Source organism: Pinus tabuliformis, chromosome J, assembly GCF_031772625.1.
Source record: "Pinus tabuliformis cultivar Carrire ecotype Pingquan chromosome J, CPIR1, whole genome shotgun sequence".
Taxonomy (NCBI): Eukaryota; Viridiplantae; Streptophyta; class Pinopsida; order Pinales; family Pinaceae; genus Pinus; species Pinus tabuliformis.
In genome coordinates this window covers 1159390400-1159404383 of record NC_142295.1, presented here as the reverse complement: position 1 = coordinate 1159404383, position 13984 = coordinate 1159390400, and positions in this window count along the sequence as shown.

Here is a 13984-nt window from a genome sequence, read left to right as displayed (position 1 = left end):
CAAAAATGGATGCAAAATTTGGTGCTAAATCAAATTCAACACATGGTGCAAAGATAGACACCAAAGCTGGTGCAAAAATAGAAGCAAAAACTAGTGTAAGACTAGATACAAAACCTGGCGTAAGACTAGATGCAAAAACTGACACAAAATGGATGCATAAAAAGACGTTAAATTGGATTCAAAATACAGTGTAAACTTGATGCAAATGATGGTGCAAAAATGGAAGCAAAGAATGACACAAAATAGGAAGCAAAAGAGAATGAAAAATAGATGCAAAAAATGACACAAAACTAGAAGCAAAACCTGTCATAAAATAAGATGCAAATCTTGGTTCAAAATTTGACGCAAAAAATGATGCATAGTTTGGTGTAAAAAATGATGCAAAATCTAGCGTGAAAAAGGATGCAAAATCAGGTGCAAAAAAGGATGCTTTAAAAATTGTACAATAGAGCCAGATTTAGCGCCAGGTTGCTCATCACAATTACAAAAAAAATGCACTAAAATCTGGCGCTAAATCTGGCGCAAATCACTGGTTTTGTTGTAGTGTTAACCTTGGGAAATTACTGGGTGATAACACATGCGATCCCTCACCTAGAATTCCCTATAAGTTCTTCCTTTATTTGCATAAACCTTTTGTTTGTCCTGGGCGGCTTTTAAGTTTTGACGAATTTTTTTAACTATCTCCTCCATTTCGACTAACATATCAGAACCTAGTGTTAGTCTATTGACAAGACTATTCCTATCTATGGGCACCCTACACTTTCTTCAATACTATGCCTCCAAGCGACTCATTCCCATCGAATCGTGGTGTCCGTTATGATAAGCAGACTCCACTAAGTGGAGGTAATCTTCCCACTTATGCGGTTGTTGCATCACAAACATTCTTAACATATATAATAAAATTTGATTTACTCACTCTATTTGACCATCTGTTTGGGGTGGTATGCAGTACTAAATTGGATCTCTGTGCCCAATCCATAAAAAATGGTTTTCCAAAATTTGGATGTAAATTTTACATTCCTATTAGAAATTACCACCTTGGGTATTTCGTGCAATCTAAAAAATTATTTAATAAAAATATCTGCTATTTCAACAATTTTGTAAGTGGATTTTACCAATATGAAATGAGCAGTTTTTCTTAGCTTATCGACCACCACAATAAGTGATTCATGCTTCTTCTTGGTTCAGGGCAAACTTGTGATGAAATCCAAGGTAATTATCTACCATTTCCACTCAGGAATGGACAATGGTTGTAGTAGCCCGGCGGGATGTTGATGTTCCACTTTCACTAACAGACACTCTAAACATTTAGCTAAATATTTATTAATATATTTTCTTAAATCCAACCAGAAATAACATTTCTTGTTTGTTAAAAGTAGTTTCTGGTATCCTGGGTGGGTAGCATATGCTTTCATGTGAAATTCTTCTAATATCAATTGTTTGACAGAACTTTGATTATGAACACAAATTCAGTTTATTAAAGTTAGTAGTTTATCCAGATTTATGACGTATTCAAATTTTCCCCCCTTTTTGTGAGCATTAATTTCTTGCTTCCAAAGAAAGGCATATTATGGGTCTTTAAGGGATGCTTCTTTAATTATATCAAGGAGATTTGAGTTCACTTGAATGAATTGCATCTCGTAGATACAATGCAATTTTCTTCATAATGCATCAGCAACCCGATTTTCTATCCCCTTAAGGTGCTTCATTTAAAATTCAAATTTTCTTAAGAAGGTTGTCAATCTCACTTGAAGGGCGTTTAAGTTGGATTGGTTAAATAAATTTGTAAGATTACTATGATCTGTCAATAACAGAATTTTCATCCCCAATAAGTAGTGTCGCCACATTTTAAGTGTATGCACTACTGTTGTTAATTCAAGATCATAAGAAGAGTATCATTGCTCATATTCCTTCAATTTGTGGGGTTCATAAGCTATGACTTTCCCTTCTTGTATCAATACTCCATCAACGCCTTCCTTACATGCATCAGTGCAAACAACAAAAGGTTTCTCTCAATCTACCACCTTTAGTATGGGTGTCATAGTAAGTATATATTTTAATTTTTAAAAGCTTTAATGGCATTCAGTTGTCCCCCAAAAAGTGTACCCTTTATTTTGTAATTAGGTCATGGGAAAATCAATTTTTGAGAATCCTTCAATGAACCGATGGTAGTAATCGGCTAGGCCCAAGGACCTAATATCAACAACATTCTTTGAGGTGGTCCACTCCATAATGCTCTTAATCTTCTCTGGTTCTACCACTATACCCTTTGGTGATATGACATGACCAAGATACTGTATCTGAATTTTGTAAAAGTCACACTTGTTATACTTAGCATACAACTGATTGTCCCGCAGGGTCTGCACCACAATTCCCAATTGCTTTTCATGTTCCACCTAATTGTTGGAGTAAATCAATATATCATCAATAAAAATCAGCACAAAATTATCTAAGTATGGTTGAAGAATACCATGCATCAGACTCATAAAAGTGGTTGGGGCATTCGTAAGGCTGAAAGGTAACACCACCAACTCGTAATGACCATAAAGAGTTCAAAAAGCTATTTTACAAATGTCTTCTTCATTAATCCTTATTTGATGATAGCCGAATCTTAGATCAATTTTGGTGAACACTCTTGCTCCTTGAACTTCATCAAATAAATCGTCAATTCGTGGTAAAGGGTCTATATTTTTGATAGTCATCCTATTCAACTCATGATAATCAATACATAATCTTAAAGTTTTATCCTTTTTTTGTATGAACAGTGTGGGGGCTCCCCAGGGGGACGCAATGGGATTGATGTAAGATTTATCAAGAAGTTTTTCCAGCTAAATTTTGAGTTTTGTTAACTTTGGTATGCTCATACGGTAAGGAAATTTGGAAATAGCAGCTACACTTGAAACTAGCTCAATCGTAAAATTGGTATCCCTTTTAGGTGGTAACCTGGGAATCGACTCACGAAACACATAAATAAAGTCTTCAATGATGGGAATATCTTCCAGGGAAGTCATTTTCCTCTTGGAATTTATGTATCTTACATGTACAGTGTAAACCTGACAACCTTTCCTAATGCATTTCCCCAAATGGTTGGCAGTAATAGCACATAGCTTAATATTTTTCTTAATTCATTGAATTTCCTTCCTTTATCCCGATTCAGTAAGGTAACTAATAGATTTTCTCTTACAATCTATGAAGGACCAATGTTCTTCCAACCAATCCATCCCTATTAGCACATCATATGAACCCGAAGGGAGTATATTTAGATTAATGTAAATATTTACAGGATAGCATTCCATTTTCACAACTACCCTTCTCTTCACCCCTATGGCTAGTTTGACTAACCGACGTTTTTGAAATTTTTTGTTTTGCAGTTGGCACCTCTCTACAACCTTAGGACTAAGAAAGATTAAGCTAGCACCCAGATCAAATAAAATAGAGACAGGTTGATTATAGATCATACCTTCACACTCAATCATGGTGGGCTGGTATTCTTCTTTATGGTCATCCAGTGGAGCATTAATTTTGGTCATACTCCTTGCCACCTCGCCAACTGTGGAATCTTCTTACATGTTTGAAAGTTGTTCCGTTCTTGCACTAAGCAGACAATTTTTGTAATAATGGGGCTCTCCACATCCCCAACACACCAGAGGCTATTTTCATTACTGATCATTGATAGAATTATTAACTCTCTTAGTGTTTCTATTTTCAGTAGGTGTTGGGACGTTTGACTAATTCTTTGTTGGAAATTTACTAAAGGGCCTTTTTTGCACATTTCTTCTGTTGGTAAATTTTGTTTGTCTATTTGGATGTAAATTTCTCCCTCTCCAGTTCAACCCTCCTTTTGAACCCTCACTCTTCTGTTTCATTTGTTGATAATAGATGTGGGCTTTCCACACCACGTCATCCATCACCTTTGGGTAATCAAATTCCAGATTTTCCTACATAAAGTTATGTAGACTACTAATAAAATGTTGAATTGTAATAGGGAGGTAAATTGTTTCACATATTCATCGATGGTCAAGGATCCTAGCCTTAAATCATGGAACTCCTTTGCTTTTTCATCATAATAACATTTTGTTAAATATTTATCCTTGAAATTCTTTTGAAATTCTTTCCATGTAACTTGCTCTTCGTCAATTTTCCTTACAGTCTGTATCTCCTCTCACCAAAGGGTGGCCTTACTTCTTAATTGATAAATTGTCAGTCGTGCCATGAGTTTATCATTGTATTCATAGATTTGGAAATATTTATTCATGTCGATTAACCATGCTTCCACCGCTTCCTTGGACTCACCTTCAAAGATTGATGGTTTTATGTTTTTGAATTCCCTTTGTAGTTCAGTTTTTTATCTTTTTGTTTTCTGTTGGTCGAAAACATTATTAGAATATCGTTCTTCATCCTTCTCATGTATTTCCCCTCACTAAGCATTATCTTCCCCTTGATGGACCATCGTGGTTTTCCCTCCATTACCAGCACTGGGGTTTGGTCCCCATTCATTTTGTCGGTTAGAAAAACTTTTTACGATTATTTCTTGCTTTTGTCGTAACCTTTCATTGTATGTCCTCAAATTCATCATTTCAACATGCAACTCCTAAAGGGTTTCAAGTAGGGTAGCATTGGCCTGTTGAGATTCTTCTCCCAACTATATCCACATATCATGGTTGGCCAATACATAAGTTGCTCCTGGCTATTTTGGTGGTTTGGCACACCTCTACATTATGTTCCTTGGTGCTTATCTTTGTTTTCAACCATTCAAATTCACTTAGTTTGTTTATATTGTATTTATATATATCCCAGAAGCCTAAGTGTTGTGAACCAGGCTCTGATACCACTTCTAACAAAGATTACATTTAATATATTAACTCAAATATATATGTGTGTGTGTGTAATTAACTTCATGCTTTTACCATATCACCCACTATGGCATGCCGCGAAATTAAGGTTGACAATACATGGTTCACTGGTTTGTACATTGGTCTTATGAAATTTCTTGACTTGATCAAAACCTATAGCTCACAGTACACATTCAAGCTTGGTGATTTAATGCTCGGTACTCGACTCCAACAGGGTCTGATTTCTTGGGACACTTGGCATCACCTGCTCAGCACGATTGCGGTTTGGGGATCTGATATTCCTCGACAATAAGGGTTTGTTGAGGTAACCAACTCCCCTGCCCTATGCCACGAACGAAGTCATTTAGGCTTTCTGCGCCTCGATTTGTTTTCTTTGCAACTGGGTAAACTGTTCTCTGTGGTGATAAGGGTTTATGTCAATTCGAACCTTGCTTATTGGTGAGATGCAGTGGGTGCCATCAATTAGGTACTACACACAGTTTCTCTTTGTAAGTTGGATTATCGTTAATATCACTCAATCCTTCTATTTTGAGTGCACAAACAAGAATTCTGACTATATTGTGTTGAATTGTGTAGGTAGTTCATGCTTGTGCCTGCTCACTATCCCTAGATGGAAGTGAACTACGAAACATTTTTTCTCACCTTGGTAAGGTCTGCGATACTAACAGGGTTTTGGGTCTATGTTCCCATTCGAGATAAATGAGTGGAATCTAATCTTGGGATCATCGTTTATTGGTGCAGGTGGGCTTCACAACTCTAGGGCTATCTCACAAATAACCTTTTGGTTTAGTTTTTTTTTATCTACCACTGGTTACTGTTGTTGGTGAGGTTCCTTCTAACATTGTTTTTATTCTGAATTCCAGGTACCTCCTCTCACAGAACCTTTCCTTGTGGCATTTCTGTCTGAAGAGAAATGTACTCATGCTTTGCTTGTCTTTGTTGCCTTCCATGTTAGTTTTGATGCTAAACCCATGGCCAAGTTATCTTTCCACAAACCTTTCATTTGCCTCACTGTTTCACATGAGATTCTCCAGTTGAGGCATTTCCCTGGCTTTTCTGGGTAATGGTGTTTTGAAGGCTGTCATGCCTGGGGCTCGAACGAGTTTTTAACAGTGAATTGAAAGCCAACCGTGCTTGTAATTTTGATTAGTGTATTATTTTCTTTTACTACTTTTTGAATCAAGGTTAGCTATAGTTCCCTATGGGAATAGATCGATACATGGTTTATCACCTAGCGCAGCCGAGGGTTTGATGCTGGTTTAATTTATTATTTTCTACATAATGAGTTTTTGCTGCTAAATTCTTCAAAAGTTGAATCTTGCATCTACGGAAGTGTTGAAAGTAGAGCTTTCTTGGTTAATAGAAGATAATGTGAATTCCATTCAAAATTCTATGCTTGTTATGTTTGACTATTTGAGATTATACCTAGTCTCCGCAAGGTCTGTGCATGGATTATTTTTATTTAAATTTTGATTATGTGGAGGTTGCAATAGCTCGTTCTGTTGGAATTTCACTATGTATGGATCGACCATTGATTTTGCCATGTTGATTGGTTAATGTTGATAGAAATGACTAATTTCGCTCTTGACTTTTGACATTGTTTTCATGTATGTAGTTTTTTTTTTTTTTTCCCTCGTGAAACTATTTGGAAGATTTATGAGTTTTTTTTTCATGCTTTTCCTACATTATATGAATTTATATTTTGTCCAGATTACAATTATTGCACATGCTGAATGGTAATGGTTCCTTGTTCAAGTAGATAATCTATTTCATTCTAGTCTAAGACACATAACAAATGACTCTTAAATACCTAGCACAGACATAATGTTTACAATACTTCATCTGTTATTAGTCATCTACAACACTAACAACAACATTAATTTATTATTCATTAAGACATTAAAGTTTAGGTGGTTATTTGTTCACTGCCTTGTAGTTTGTAGTTCCTCTTTGGGAAGATCTCACCACCCAGCCATGAGTGTGGCAATTACGTCCAGACTCCCCTCAAGCTTTTCCTCTTATGAACAATAGTTATAAGGTAAGGTCTATCACAGTCTGGTATCCTGGGGCACGAGTGCTCCTCTCCTTAGCCCTCTACAGAGGAATTGGACCTTGGCCTCTCCAGTTTCCGTGATGTTACTGGTCTCAGAGTACCAACTAAACTGTCCCCAATAGACAAATAATGTGAGGATAGCAAGAATTGCATGCCGATCAGCTGACAACTCAGAGGAAACCTATTTTCTCTGAATCCGCTTTCTGTTTTCAATTTTGTGCTTTTTTCTAAAGTATAAGTTCTTTAATTTACTGGTTTCTTTTTCATTCTCGTCAGCTATTTATTTTTGGAGCTGTAAATATATATGTTTCGTAGCTGCCATTTTAACTTGAGTGCCACATACAGAGATTCTCAACAACGCGTAGGAAGATAAGTAAACTTGATCTCTACGATAAACATTTACAGAAACTTGTTTCATAATTTTGATAAAAAGAGCATTCAACGATATGTAGGAAGATAATAAATTTTTTCTTTCTAAATAATGTTTCCATTGTTTCACTAAAACCTGTAATAAATTCGTTCTTAAGGACTAGAGTTTGTGCAATTTCCTTTCCATTAAACACCATTTCTCTCTTTTTCATATGAAACGGTTTTACTCCTAACATATTTTTTTTCTTAACGGTGGAGTTTGATTTTGATTGCGAAATTTCACAGTTTTCATCTCTAACCGTTTAAAAAAGATTTTCAACGTGAGGATCCACATTTTTGAGGGTTGGAGAAAGATTTTGGGTGTGAAGTTTTAATGTTTAACGGTTAAAAAAAAATTGAACGTGACGATCAACTTTTATATACTTCGAAAATTTTTAATTGCGAAAAAAGAAGCAGCTTCTTTGAGGTGCTAAAAAAGAGCAATGAAAGTCATATCTTCTTTGAGGTAGAGTTGAAGTTTCTCGATAAATCAAATCTGTTCTTTTTCACAGGATATATTGAGCAATTTGTGCTTTTAACTAATCTATATCAGAACTTATAAGTTTCGCTGGCCAGAATGTTTATTAACATTTTAAGGATTGCATTGTTTAATTTTTAATATATTTCAAAAAATATTATACCATTATTATATATTTTTAAAATCATTAACCTTTTAATAATTAATAACAATAACGGTTTATAATAAACTTATAGTTTATTTTTTATAATAAAAATTCAATGTATAGAATGTATTAAATGATAAGTGTTTTGATTATTAATAATATTTGAATAATTTGATAATTTAAAAGAAGGAATGATAGGAGGTGTCTCATAGGCTGCTGCGCCTCGGCTTTGAAACTCCCGCGCGCGCCAGCCCTCGCCCCCCAGGCCCTACTTGGCTGGGCTCTGTTCCTCGCCCTCCTCCCGTGCCCCGTTCCTTCCACGGGCCCCTGCCTTCGGGGACCTCCCCCCCTCCTCCGCTTTGATGCTTCATCGACCTAGCGGGCCTGCAATGGCAGGGCCCGCCCCTCCTCCCCCAATCTCTGAGAACCAAGAAGAAATTTTTGCCTCCCTATTTTCTGAACCTTCAGATGACAGACCTCGTCCTTCAGTAACAAAGTTCATAAAAAAACTGAATGAAATCCCAGAGGTCAATCTTCCTCCTGCCCTGCCAAGGAAATCTGCAATAGCACTGGCAGAAAGAGGTCTTGTAGGACAGTTCACCGACCTCTGGCCCTCCCCAAGATCAGTTCAAAAATGGGTTGAGCGCAACTGGAGTGCAATGATTCAAGGAAAGATCGCCATCAGATTTTGCGGACCTGGATACTATACATTTCTCTTTGAGTCGAAAGAAGACAAGAACCTCATCTTCTGCAATGGACCTTATTTCATGGATACAAGAGGTCTCTATTTGAATAGATGGACCCCGGACTTCGATCCGGAAATGGATATCCCAAACGCGGTCCCAGTTTGGGTTCGACTCCCCCACCTGCCGCTCCACTGCTGGGGGGACGAATCAGTAAAAGCAATAGGAAATGCAGTCGGAAAATACATTGACAGATCTGAACCAAGGGAGAACATGCATGCATGCGCAAGGATCTGCGTGGAAGTAGACCTAGGGAAAGGCCTGCCATAAGCTATAAAGATAAAGGTGGATTAATGGATGCACATACAGCAGCTAGATTACGAGCAGCTCCCCTTCAAATGCAAGGTATGTCACGAGTATGGCCATTTCGCAAATAGATGCAGTAAGTTAAAAGCTAATGAAGTAGAGAATATTGAGGAAAATGCCGAGGGTTCATGGGAACATGTCAAAAGAAAAAAGCCTTCTCCCACACAGGGAAACATCCACAAACCCCCCCCGGAATCTAGCCTTCCCCCTCCGCCCCCCCCCCCCAACTCAGCTTTCCCCTCTTCCTCCAACCCTTTCGAATCTTTGTCTGCCGAAGAACCTTCTTCTCCTCCCCCCTCCCCTCGGGCAGCCTCTCCCCGCTCGAATCCTCCCCCCTCCCCCCCTCCCACCATTGAAATAATTCTCACTAGAAACAAAGCAAAAGAAGCCAATCAGCCCACCGAGCCCCCGAGAAAAGTTGGTCGAAAGAAAAACAAAGAACTCAGAGATGAAATAGCTGCAAAGGAGATGGCAACGGGAACACATCAACCTATGGACTCATAGTTAGGCAAGCTAAAAGGGAGTGGAGAAAAGGCAAAGGAGAAGTCCGGATCTCACCCAACAAATGGTAAATAATGATCTTGGTCTCTTGGAATTGCAGGGGGATGGGCTCTTCCTTAAAACTGAAAGCAATCAAGGATTTGTTAAAACAGGAACACCCAGACCTTCTCCTTATCCAGGAGACCAAAATCACTGAACAGGACTTTCATCATCAAATCCAACACTTTAAAAATTTCACAGGTCTATCTATAGGCTCAGACGGAGCCTCAGGAGGGATAGGAACAATATGGAACAAGAATAACTGGGAAATCATCAACTCACATCTCTGCAATTGGTGGATAAGAACAGATATGAAAAATAAAGGCACCCAGGAAGTTTTTCACATCTACAACATATATGCTCCAAATCATTACAGGGATAAAGCCAGCTGCTGGAACACCATAGATGCAGATCTCCTCTCTATCCAAAACAGTAGAATAATTATTGGGGGCGACATGAATGTTATAAGAAATGTGCAAGAAAAATTTGGGGGAAATTTTCATGCAGACACCTCTCGTGACAAGCTAGAATCCATTATCCAGTCATACAATCTGCTCGACACTCCTCTGTCAAACGGCAAATACACATGGAGCAATAAAAGATCTGGCTCTCATAATATTAAGGAGAGACTGGACAGGTTTTTACTTCAGGAAGGAATAGCAGAGAATTATCAGTCCATCAAGAGTTATTTAATCCATGCCTCAGCATCAGACCACAAGCCAGTGATCCTCAACTTGGTCAAAGATAGAAATCTGGGGCCACTCCCCTTCAAATACAACAAAATTTGGGACCTCCAAGAAGATTTTCGTGCCCTCATAAAAAATCAGTGGGCTAAGGAAGTAATCGGATCGCCTCATTTTGTTTGGGAAACAAAACTAAAATGCCTCCGTGTTGTCATCAAGCAGTGGGCAAAGGGAGCGGCGATCACTGAAAGAAAAAAAAAAACAGACTTGATCACAAAGATGGAGCGGTGGCATAAAGATAAAGAGTCCATTCAATACTCAGATGAAGACTTAGAGCAGGAAATTTTTTTTTATAGAGAACTCTATCGACAAAATCGAGTAGAGGAGGAGGAACAAAGATTGAAATCTCGTTGTCTATGGCTGAAAGCCGGAGACAAGAATACTACATTTTTCCACAACAACATTAAACTCAGGAGAGTTGGCAATCAAATCGATAAAATAGAGGTCGATGGGAAAGAGATGAAGGATCAAGAAGAAATTAAAGATGCAGCCTACAATCACTTCAAGGCCCTCCTCTCTTCAGCACCTCAGCAAATGGATAGCACAGACTTTCTCAGTACAATAGAGTGTAAATTATCAGAGGACCATAACCAAGAGCTGGACCAAGACATCACTGAAGAGGAAATTCGAGCAGCAACATTCAGCATGCAGCAAGATAAGGCTCCGGGTCCGGATGGATTCACGGTTGCCTTCTACCGACAACACTGGGAAATAATCAAAAAAGATTTTGTCCGGATGATAAAGAATGCCTTCAGAAATCATAAGCTGGGAGAGAACACCAAGTCTTCACACATTGCTCTGATCCCCAAGGAAGCAAACCCCCTCTCGTTTGACAGGTTTCGCCCCATTTCTTTATGCAATGTCTCTTACAAGATTATAACAAAAATCCTCGCAAATAGGCTCAAGAAATTCCTCCCCCTTTTAATATCTGAAAACCAAGAGGGTTTCGTTCCAAGCAAGCAAATAACAGATAATGTCATTCTAATACAAGAAGCCATCCATAGCATTAATAACAAAGGAGAACGAGGAATGATAATCAAACTGGACATGGCTAGTGCCTTTGACTGTGTGGATCACTCCTTCCTAATAGCAGCACTAAAAAAATTTGGGTTCTCAAACAACTTCATCAGCATAATCAATGGGTGCATCTCCAACCCTTGGACTGCACCTTTGATTAATGGTCGACCCAGCAAATATTTCAGAAGCTCCAGAGGGCTGAGACAAGGTTGCCCCCTTTCTCCATTCCTTTACATTATCATGGCTGAGACCCTGAGTATCCATCTTGATCACCTTCGCAGCAACAAAGAGATCCCGGGAATTTGTATAGAAAGAGGGATAAAAGAGATAAATCATTCGCTCTTTGCGGATGACACTCTTTTAATTGGGGGAGCCTCCAGCCTAATGGCAAGGAGATTTAAAAGAGTTTTGGATGCTTTTCTTACAGCCTCTGGGGGAAAGTTGAACAATAGAAAATGCAGGATATATACATGGAATGTCCCTCCACAAATTCAACAAAGAATATCCATGATTTTGGACATACTAGCGCAAAGGAATTGGAGCTCTTTCTCCTACTTAGGACTGCCTCTGGCTAAGGAACCTGTCAAGGCTGAAGTCTAGACAAAACACATAGAAAAGATGAGAGGCCTCCTTCAGGGTTGGGGAGCTTCTTGGCTCAACTTAGCCGGCAGAACAATTCTCATCAAGGCTGTCCTCTCAGCTCTTCCAATCTACCAGTATGCAGTCATCATGGCCCCGGTCAGCACTCATAAACACATGGAACTCATCATGAGAAGTTTCCTCTGGCAGGGAGGAAAACAGGAGACCAAGAAATTCAGCCTTGTCAAGTGGGATCAGGTAACTCTCCCTTACGAAAAAGGGGGTCTCTCCATTAAAATTCCAAATCTCTCAAACCAAGCTCTGGGGCTCAAATTGATCTGGAAAATTCTCTCAGGCAAAGGATCGTGGTGGGTGGAGGCCATAAAACGAAAATATCTCAGAGGTTCGAATTCTAACATCCTCACTGAAGCAATTGTAGACAGGCCTTGCACACCAATGTGGAGACTTATCAAAAAAGTTCTGCCTCACTTCAGAGAAAATGCATCCAAACTCCCAGGAAATGGAAAGGACACCAAGATTTGGTCGAACAGCATTATGGGTTCATAACCGAGAAACCTTCTCCAAGGCCTTCGACCACTGCAGAATTGGATGGAAGCACGAAATTTAACATCCTTGTTCGACATTTCTTTATGGAACCACAATAGATGGCTCGACTGGAAGGATATTCAAACACCCCCCGACCTCAAGGATCAGTGGCTCAATCTTAAGCTTTCTCTCTCTGGTTCTGCTCCAACAAATATGATGACTGAAGACAGATATATCTGGGACTCCAGTGGAGGGAATTTCACAGTGAAAGAAGGATACAAAACTCTGCAAAACTTATCTCCTTCAGCAAATTGGAATCTTCACACAGTTGCCTGGAAGTTAGAGTGCCTCCCCAAAGTGAAATATTTCAATTGGACACTCCTCAAGGGGAAAATCTTTACAGCTGAGAACTTAAGGAAAAGAGGAATTCAGGGCCCTTCGATATGCTGCTTCTGTCGAGCAGAGGAGGAGTCCATCCAACACACCTTCTTAATCTGCCCCTTAGCACAAAGCTGCTAGAAACAGTTGATAAGTCCAATGGAAACTCGAGAAAGCATTGATCAAATCTCCAACCTCCAGAAAAATTGGAGGAATAGCTACCCCTTCCCCAGGAAAGGTAAGAACAATCTAATCCGAGTGTGGAAATGCATCCCCGCCACCCTCTGCTGGCACCTCTGGCTAGCTAGAAATAACTATGTATTCAACAATAAAGAACCCATCATGGCTAGTATTCTGGCAAAGACAATCGCCAGCATCTCTGAATCCATCAGTGCAAATTGCATATCCCTTCCAGATCAGACAAGCTTGCTTCAAGAAGAGAGAGACTGGTATAACAAATTCAGTCTCAACCATAATCAAAATCAACTTTCTGAGGCAACAATCAATAAGAAAAGGCCAAATTGGAAACTCAAAGGATCCAAGGAAGAGGTCCAGCAGTGGATTCTAAATCAGAAGCGCCCTATTCTTCTCTTCGACGGTGCTTCGAAGAACAACCCGAGGAAAGCCGGAGAAGGGGGGCATTATTAAAGACCATAACGGGAAAAGCATTCTTAGCTATGAATGGGATCTGGGGAATGCTTCCAACAATGCAGCTGAAGCATACAGCCTTCTCCTAGGGACCTCTCTACTACTCAGATCAGGAATCAGGAACGCACTAATTCTGGGGGACTCGGCCATTATCATCGCCGCTATGGTTACAGGCAAAGATTTTACAAAGGAAGGCCTCAACAACATCAAGTCCAGGATTCAAGACAACCTCAGACACCTGGGCGACCCAACTTTCTTGCATATTCTAAGAGAAAACAACGCAGATGCAGACCACCTAGCAACTAAGGCTGTCAGCAGACAGCAAGGACAAATTCGTGAGAATGAAAGGATCTATGACAAGGCAATCCCTTAGCAGATTAAGCCGCCAATCAGTCCATCTGTTCAGCGCCCTCAGAATCCGTCCTCTCCTTAGGCACTCCAGTAGTCAAAACCTCATCAATCTCCACCACGCACTCTCTTCCATGCTCTCCTTACTCTGCTCCTCCGTTATCAGTGCAAAGTACCTCCATTCCACTCGTGCCCCTCT